The following is a 6,982-nucleotide window of genomic DNA, read 5'->3' on the forward strand; positions in this document are numbered from 1 at the left end:
ATTAATCCCCATTTCAGAGACGTACCGCTCATATGGCTCAAAGATGTGATACCACAGGATGGCGTCCTCCCGAACCATATCCAATTGGGGCCTTGGCCCCGATGGTTCCCTCCATGATCGCCATCAACCTAGTTTCCTTTTGCTTGGCGAGATGAACTTTCACCTTGCTTGCACTTTTTAGGAGGGGGAGCAGTAGTATAGGACTTCCCCACTCCTTTTCCCTTGGTAACACCGTCACGAGCCATAGCAACCTCCAACACAATAAACATGAATGTGAGAATGAATCAAGAAATCTGCCTAAGGTTATCGTGAGATTCAAAGATGACCCCACACTTAAAACCGAAGGCTCTATGTAATATACTCACAATAGTGGTTCAAAAGTGCAGAAATATTGAACCACAAGGCGATGGGTACTCAAGACTCCCATATGCCACACAATTATAATTTACTTACTATTCCACACAAATCAAGTAGTCGAACATGGCGAAGTGACTTATCATTAGTTCAAACAACCAACACACGGTCCCCAATCTCTACAACTAACACGCTACACTAGCTAATTCTAACAAAGTGATACAACATACATAATAGAAGATACATGGTTTTGGTGGTGTGGTTATTGTATGTGAGTATTAAAAACAAGCTTCGGGTTATGTAAAACCACCCCCAAATACCCCACACTTAGCCCGACATCACATACAACTACACTCGGCTACTCAAACAAACCGGTGCATAATTTACTCTTTCAAGCATTTTATCAAATTCATGGTGGGCATTAAGTGTGTGCAACTCAACTTAACAATGGTGGAACATGGAGGCCCTCCCAAATTTTAAACAAAGTAGAAGGAATTGTAGTTTACTACTCAGTAGACAACTTCACAACCAATTTTTAATAACCAATTTCATTGCACATAAAGGCCACCCACCATAGAAAATAAGTTCTAAAAGACAACTATGTGGGAATTGGGGTTGGGGTCGTTTGGGATGGGGATGTGGATGTGGAATATAACTTACAAAATAAAAGAAAATGGAGAAGGGGGAACATACCTGGGGGGATTTGATATGAATGCATGAGAGAAACTAGACAAATTAAGAGAGAGATAGAGAGAGTAGTGGGAAGAGAGAGAGAGAGAGATGTGTTTGAGAGAGAGAGAGAGAGAGAGAGAGAGAGAGAGAGAGAGAGAGAGATACGGTGAATGAGGATTTAGGGGGTTAGAGTTATTTTAATTAGGTGGGGAATGGGTATGAGTAATAGAAGATGGGTTAAGGGGTAATTAGAAACGGGTACTTGGGTCGGGTTTTATGGGAGTGGATTAATAAAAACAATAAAATGAAAAAAAAATTATACTTACCTGCCGCCAGCCCAGAGCATCCCACTAGGCCTGGCACCGGGGGACATTTGCCGCCTGTTTTGTGCGCCCCAAGTAGCGGTGGGCACTGGACTGGGCGCTACTTTTCGATTTTTTTTGAATGAAATCCCTGAACCCCCAAGCACTTAATATATCAATTATACACATTCAACACCATTCCTACCTATGATTTAAAAACAAACTCTAGCGTACTCTAACTAAAAAAAACAAAAAGCTATGCTATGAAAGCACTAAAGATTGGGTTGCCTCCCAATAAGCGCCTGATTTAACATCGCGGCACGACACATGGCCTCACTTTACTCATCACCGAGTATTACTTTGGACTTCTAGCGATCAATGACACCTCCCAAGTAGTGCTTGACTCTTTTCCCATTCACTAAAGAATTTCTTTCACCGTTTAAAGCGTGCAACTCACTTTAACCATAAGGAGTGACTCTCAGCACCTTAAATGAACCTGACCACCTCGATTTTAACTTCCTAGGAAATAGCTTAAGCATGTAATTGAACAATAGTACCTTTTGGCCCGGTTCAAAGTGACGTGGCTTGATACGTTTGTCATACCATCCTTTTGTTTTCTCCTTGTAAAGCTTAGCATTTTCATAAGAGTGCAGCCTAAAATCATCTAACTCATTCAACATCAAGAGCCTCTTCTCACCCGCGGCTTCAAAGTCCATATTAAACTTTTTAATCGCCCAATACGCCTTATGTTCAAGTTCAACCGGCAAGTGACATGCCTTCCCATAAACAAGCTTATATGGGGATGCCCCAATTGGTATTTTGTATGCAGTTCTATATGCCCACAAGGCATCATCTAGCTTTGCAACCTAATCTTTCCTGTTCACACTCACTATCTTCTCTAGTATCTGCTTTATTTCTATGTTGGACACTTCATCTTGTCCACTTATTTGTGGATGATATGCCGTGGCAACTCTGTGGCGGACCCCATATTTGGCTAGAAGGTTATTCAACAACCGATTGCAGAAATATATTCCTTCATCACTAATCAAGGTACGTAGAGTCCCAAACATCGAAAATATATTTTTATTCACAAAAGCAGCTACCACTTTGGCATCATTGGTTGGCAATGTGACCGCCTCTACCTATTTTGACACGTAGTCGACCGCTAGCAAGATATATTTGTTTCCTCTAGACAATGGGAATGGTCCCATGAAGTTTATGCCCCACACATAAAAAATCTCTACCTCCAGGATATTATTCAAAGGCATTTCATGCCTCTTCATGATTGTTCCTATTCTTTGACATTGGTCACACTTCTTAACAAATGCATGGGCATCCTTGAACAATGTTGGCTAATAGAACCCAGACTGCAACACCTTTGCAGCTATCCTATCGCCTCCATGATGGCCCCCATAAGGCGAGGCATGACAGTCATACAATACTAATTCCACCCCCTTTTCAGAAATGCACCTCCTCATCAACTGATCAACACACTGTATGTACAAGAATAACTCATCCTAGTAGTAAAAGTTCACATAATGCAGAAACCTCTTCCTTGCCTTAGACTGAATTTCAGGAGGAAGTATCCCACTCACAATATAATTCACATAGTTTGCGTACTATGGAACAAGGTCATGGGTGATGGCAAACAGTTTCTCATCAGGAAATGTCTCCTTAATTTGTCCACCTTCCTCCACACGCTCATGATTTTCCAGCTTCGCCAGGTGGTCATCCACTTGGTTTCATGTGCCCTTCCGACATGTATTTCTACATCAAATTCATACAATAATAAAATCCAGCACATCAATCTAGCCTTGGATTCTTTTTTCGTAAATAGATACCTGTTTGTTGCATGATCGGTATGGACTATAACTTTTGTTCGCATCAAGTAAGCTCGAAATTTCTCAAAGGCCCACACAACTGACAACAACTCCTTTTCAGTGGTTGTGAAATTCAGTTGTGCATCATCAAGAGTCTAACTCGCATAGTATATGGAGTAAAACATCTTGTCCTACCTCTGCCCTAGCACTTCCCCAATAGCATGGTCATCGCATATAAGTTCAAATGGTAAGGACCAATCCGTTGCTGCAATAATGTGGGCAGCCACCAACTTCTCTTTGAGCTCCTCGAATGCCTTCAGGCTGGCTTGATCAAAATTGAAAGTCGCACCCTTTTCAAGAAACCTGCCCTATGGAGTAGCAATTTTAGAAAAAGATTTAATAAAACGTCTATAGAAACATGCGTTTCCCAAGACACTCCGGACACCCTTCACAGAGATGGGTGGAGGTAATTTTGCAACCCGCCTCCACCTTCACCTTATCAACTTCAATGCTCTTCAATACTCTATGTCCCAACACGATGCCTTCTTACACCATAAAATGGCACTTATCCCAATTTAGCACTAAATTTATTTCTTCACAACGTGCCAAACGTGGCCCAAATTCTTCAAGCAATCATCATAAGAAGACCTAAAGACTAAAAAATCATCCATGAAGACTTCTACAAATTTTTCCACCATATCAGTGAAAATGGCCATCATGCACCTCTAAAAAGTGGCCGGTGCATTACAAAGACCAAGCATTCACTTGAAAGCAAAAGTACTATAAGGGCACGTGAAAGTCGTTTTCTCCTGATCCTCTGGGTGTATGACAATCTGGTTGTACCCCGAATAACCATCAAGGAAGCAATAATACTCATGCCCAACCAACCTGTCCAACATTTGGTCAATGAATGGAAGTGGGAAGTGGTCCTTGCGGGTTGCTTTGGTGAGCTTTCTATATTCAATGCAAACTCTCCACCCCGTCACGGTGCGAGTAGGAATTAGCTCATTTTTCTCATTATCTACAACAGTCATGCCCCCCCCCCTTTTAAGCACACATTGCACTGGCTCACCTAATTCCTGTCAGAAATAGGAAAGATGATACCCGCGTCAAGCCATTTAATTGCTTCCTTCTTCAAGACCTCCTTTATAATATGATTTAACCTCCTTTGTTGCTCAACAGTGGGCGGTGTCCATCTTCTAGAAAGATTTTATGCACGTAAAATGATGAACTGATTCCATTGATATCAGCAATTGTCAACCCAATAGTTTTTTTATTCTCACGAAGCACTCTTAACAACTTTTCTTCTTGCACATTGGTCAAGCTGGATGAGATAATCACTGGCAATGTTCCAGAATTCCCCAAGTAGGCATAGCGCAGGTGCGTTGGAATAGGCTTGAGCTCTAGCTTTAGAGCTTCTTCAACAGATGGTTTATGAGGGGTTAGAGTAACAGGTCGGTCTAACTCCTAAAATATCCCAAGCCCATGGACATACTTGCAAGACATGATAAGGACTTGCTCGATTTCTTCCATCATCAAATCTTCACTTTCTTCTTCACCCCCTTCAAAACTCATTCACGAGGATCTATAGGGCTCATATAAGGCACCAATGAAGTCACATCACTTTCCATCATAGAAATCATGGATAGATCTTTATAGTGGGCTGGCAATTTGAGTGCTTTATAAACATTGAATACCTCCACTCGATCATCCACTCTCATTGTCATCTTTCCTTTACATATATCAATAATAGCTCGGTCCGTAGCTAAGAATGGATGCCCCAAAATAAATGCGACTTCCTGATCATGCTCATAGTCCAAGATAATGAAATCAACAGGAAATATGAAAGAACCCACTTGAACTAACACATCTTCAATCACCTCTTCTGGATGAGCAAGGGAGCGATCAACCAACTGTAGAATCACCGTAGTTGGGCGTGGCTCACCCAACCCAAATAGTCTAAAAACAGATAGCGGCATCAAATTGATGCTTGCTCCAAGATCACACAAATCTCGCCCGAACTGCGTGCTTACCATTTGAAATATGGATAGTGAAACTACCCGGATCCTTCAATTTCTGAGGTAGCTTGCTTTGAATTCTTGAGCTATATTCTTAAGTGAGTGCCACAGTCTCAAACTCGGCTAACCATCTATTTATGCCATTATGCCTTTGATATATTTGGCATATTTGGGCACTTCTTGCAAGATGTCTACCATCAAAATATTAATTTGCACCTGCTTCAAAATATCAAGAAACTTTTTATAAGCAACATTATCCTTAACTTTATGCAATCTCTAAGGGAATGGAGGTGGTGGCCTCGCAACTAGTGGTTAAGGTTTCTTTCCACCGCCTCTTCAACTGGCTTCTCTCACTCCTTTAGTTTTTCTGATTCTGCTTCTATGGTGGCATGTTTTTCATTAAAGGTCACTTGCTTTCTCTTTTTCGATGGGACTTCTTCTAACTGTCTCCCATTCCTCAATGACATAATATTAATAGATGCCTTAGGATTAGCCTCAGTGTCACTTGGAAGAGCTCCAATTGGTCGAGTATTTTGGGCACTGGCAAGTTGCCCCATTTTCGCTCTAAATTTCTCATCGATGCTGCTTGGGCCTGCTAGTCAGCCATCAATTTCTTTAGCATCTCCTCAATGTGACTCGTCGAGTTTATATGTTGTTCAACCTGTGGTGGTCTATATTGCTGTTGAGGAGCTTGTGGCATGTACTGATTCTGCGCACCTTGGTTTCCACCCCAAGAGAAGTTTGGGTGGTTCCTCTAGTTAGGATTGTAAGTGTTTCTGTATTGATTTGTCTGGCCCCTATTTCCATTACCCACAAAACATACAGACTGTGGATTAGCTGGGCATAAGTCACTCGTGTGACCCTCTCCACATACTTCACAAAATATCCGAACCTGCTGCACTGATTGAGCTTGTTGCTTGTTAATAACCAAGGTCATCTTATCGACATGGTTGGCCAATGTGGCAACCTACGCTGATAATGCAGAAACATCAACTAACTCGAGGACCCCCACAGATGTTTGAAAGTTATGTCTGCCCACTCTCCTTGCCAACAAGGATTACTTTTGGACAATTTGTTCAATAAAGCATAAATTTCATCAAAGCTTTTATCCAACACTTGACTTCTCGCTGTAGCGTCCACCAAAATTTTTGTCTCTGGATGTAGCCCTTCTATGAAGGTATGAGCCAACGCTTCATTTGTCTAGTTGTGATGAGGACAATCTCTGAGCAGCCCTTGAACCTCTCCCAAGCTGCATATAAATACTCCTTCAATTTCTGTTTAAAGGACGCTATCTCACTTTTGATCTTTGCAGTTTTGCCTAAAGGGAGTAACCGTGTAAAAATTTCCTAGATAGATAATTCCATGATGTGATAGAATTAGCCGGTTCTTCCTTCAACCACCTCTTTGCTTCACTCAACAGAGAAAACAGAAATAGTGTGAGCCTCACATATTCTGGAGTGACTCTGTTAGTAATATAAGTATCACTAATCTCCAAGAAGTTCAGAATGTGTTGTTGTGGATCCTCATGTGGAAGACCCACAAACTGCATATTTGAATGTATTAACTGGATCATGCTCTGTTTTAGCTCAAAGTGCCCAGTGATTATGGGCTTCACAATGCTGGAGGTGACATTAGCAATGCTGGGCATCGCCACCTCTTGAACAGCTATATGTTGCTCCTCTGCCATGTTCACAAGTAATTGAACAAATGCCTGAAGATTATTTGTGTCCCTTGCTTCTCTCAAACTCCTGTGAAATGTTCTCTCAGGTTTGGGGTCAAAGCCTTAAAGTCTATCCTGGTTTCTGACCCTTCGCAT

General features: G+C 41.6%; 1 non-coding gene across 1 annotated transcript; it reads left to right on the plus strand.

The window, feature by feature from the left end:
• The first annotated feature begins 6,367 nt into the window (after positions 1 to 6,367).
• Positions 6,368 to 6,473, plus strand: LOC117274468 (small nucleolar RNA R71). The gene has a single exon (XR_004504568.1). It is a non-coding gene; the product is annotated as a small nucleolar RNA R71 (small nucleolar RNA).
• The last annotated feature ends 509 nt before the right edge of the window (positions 6,474 to 6,982 follow it).

This window comes from Nicotiana tomentosiformis, chromosome 1 (genome assembly GCF_000390325.3).
Source record: "Nicotiana tomentosiformis chromosome 1, ASM39032v3, whole genome shotgun sequence".
In the NCBI taxonomy this organism is placed as follows: Eukaryota; Viridiplantae; Streptophyta; class Magnoliopsida; order Solanales; family Solanaceae; genus Nicotiana; species Nicotiana tomentosiformis.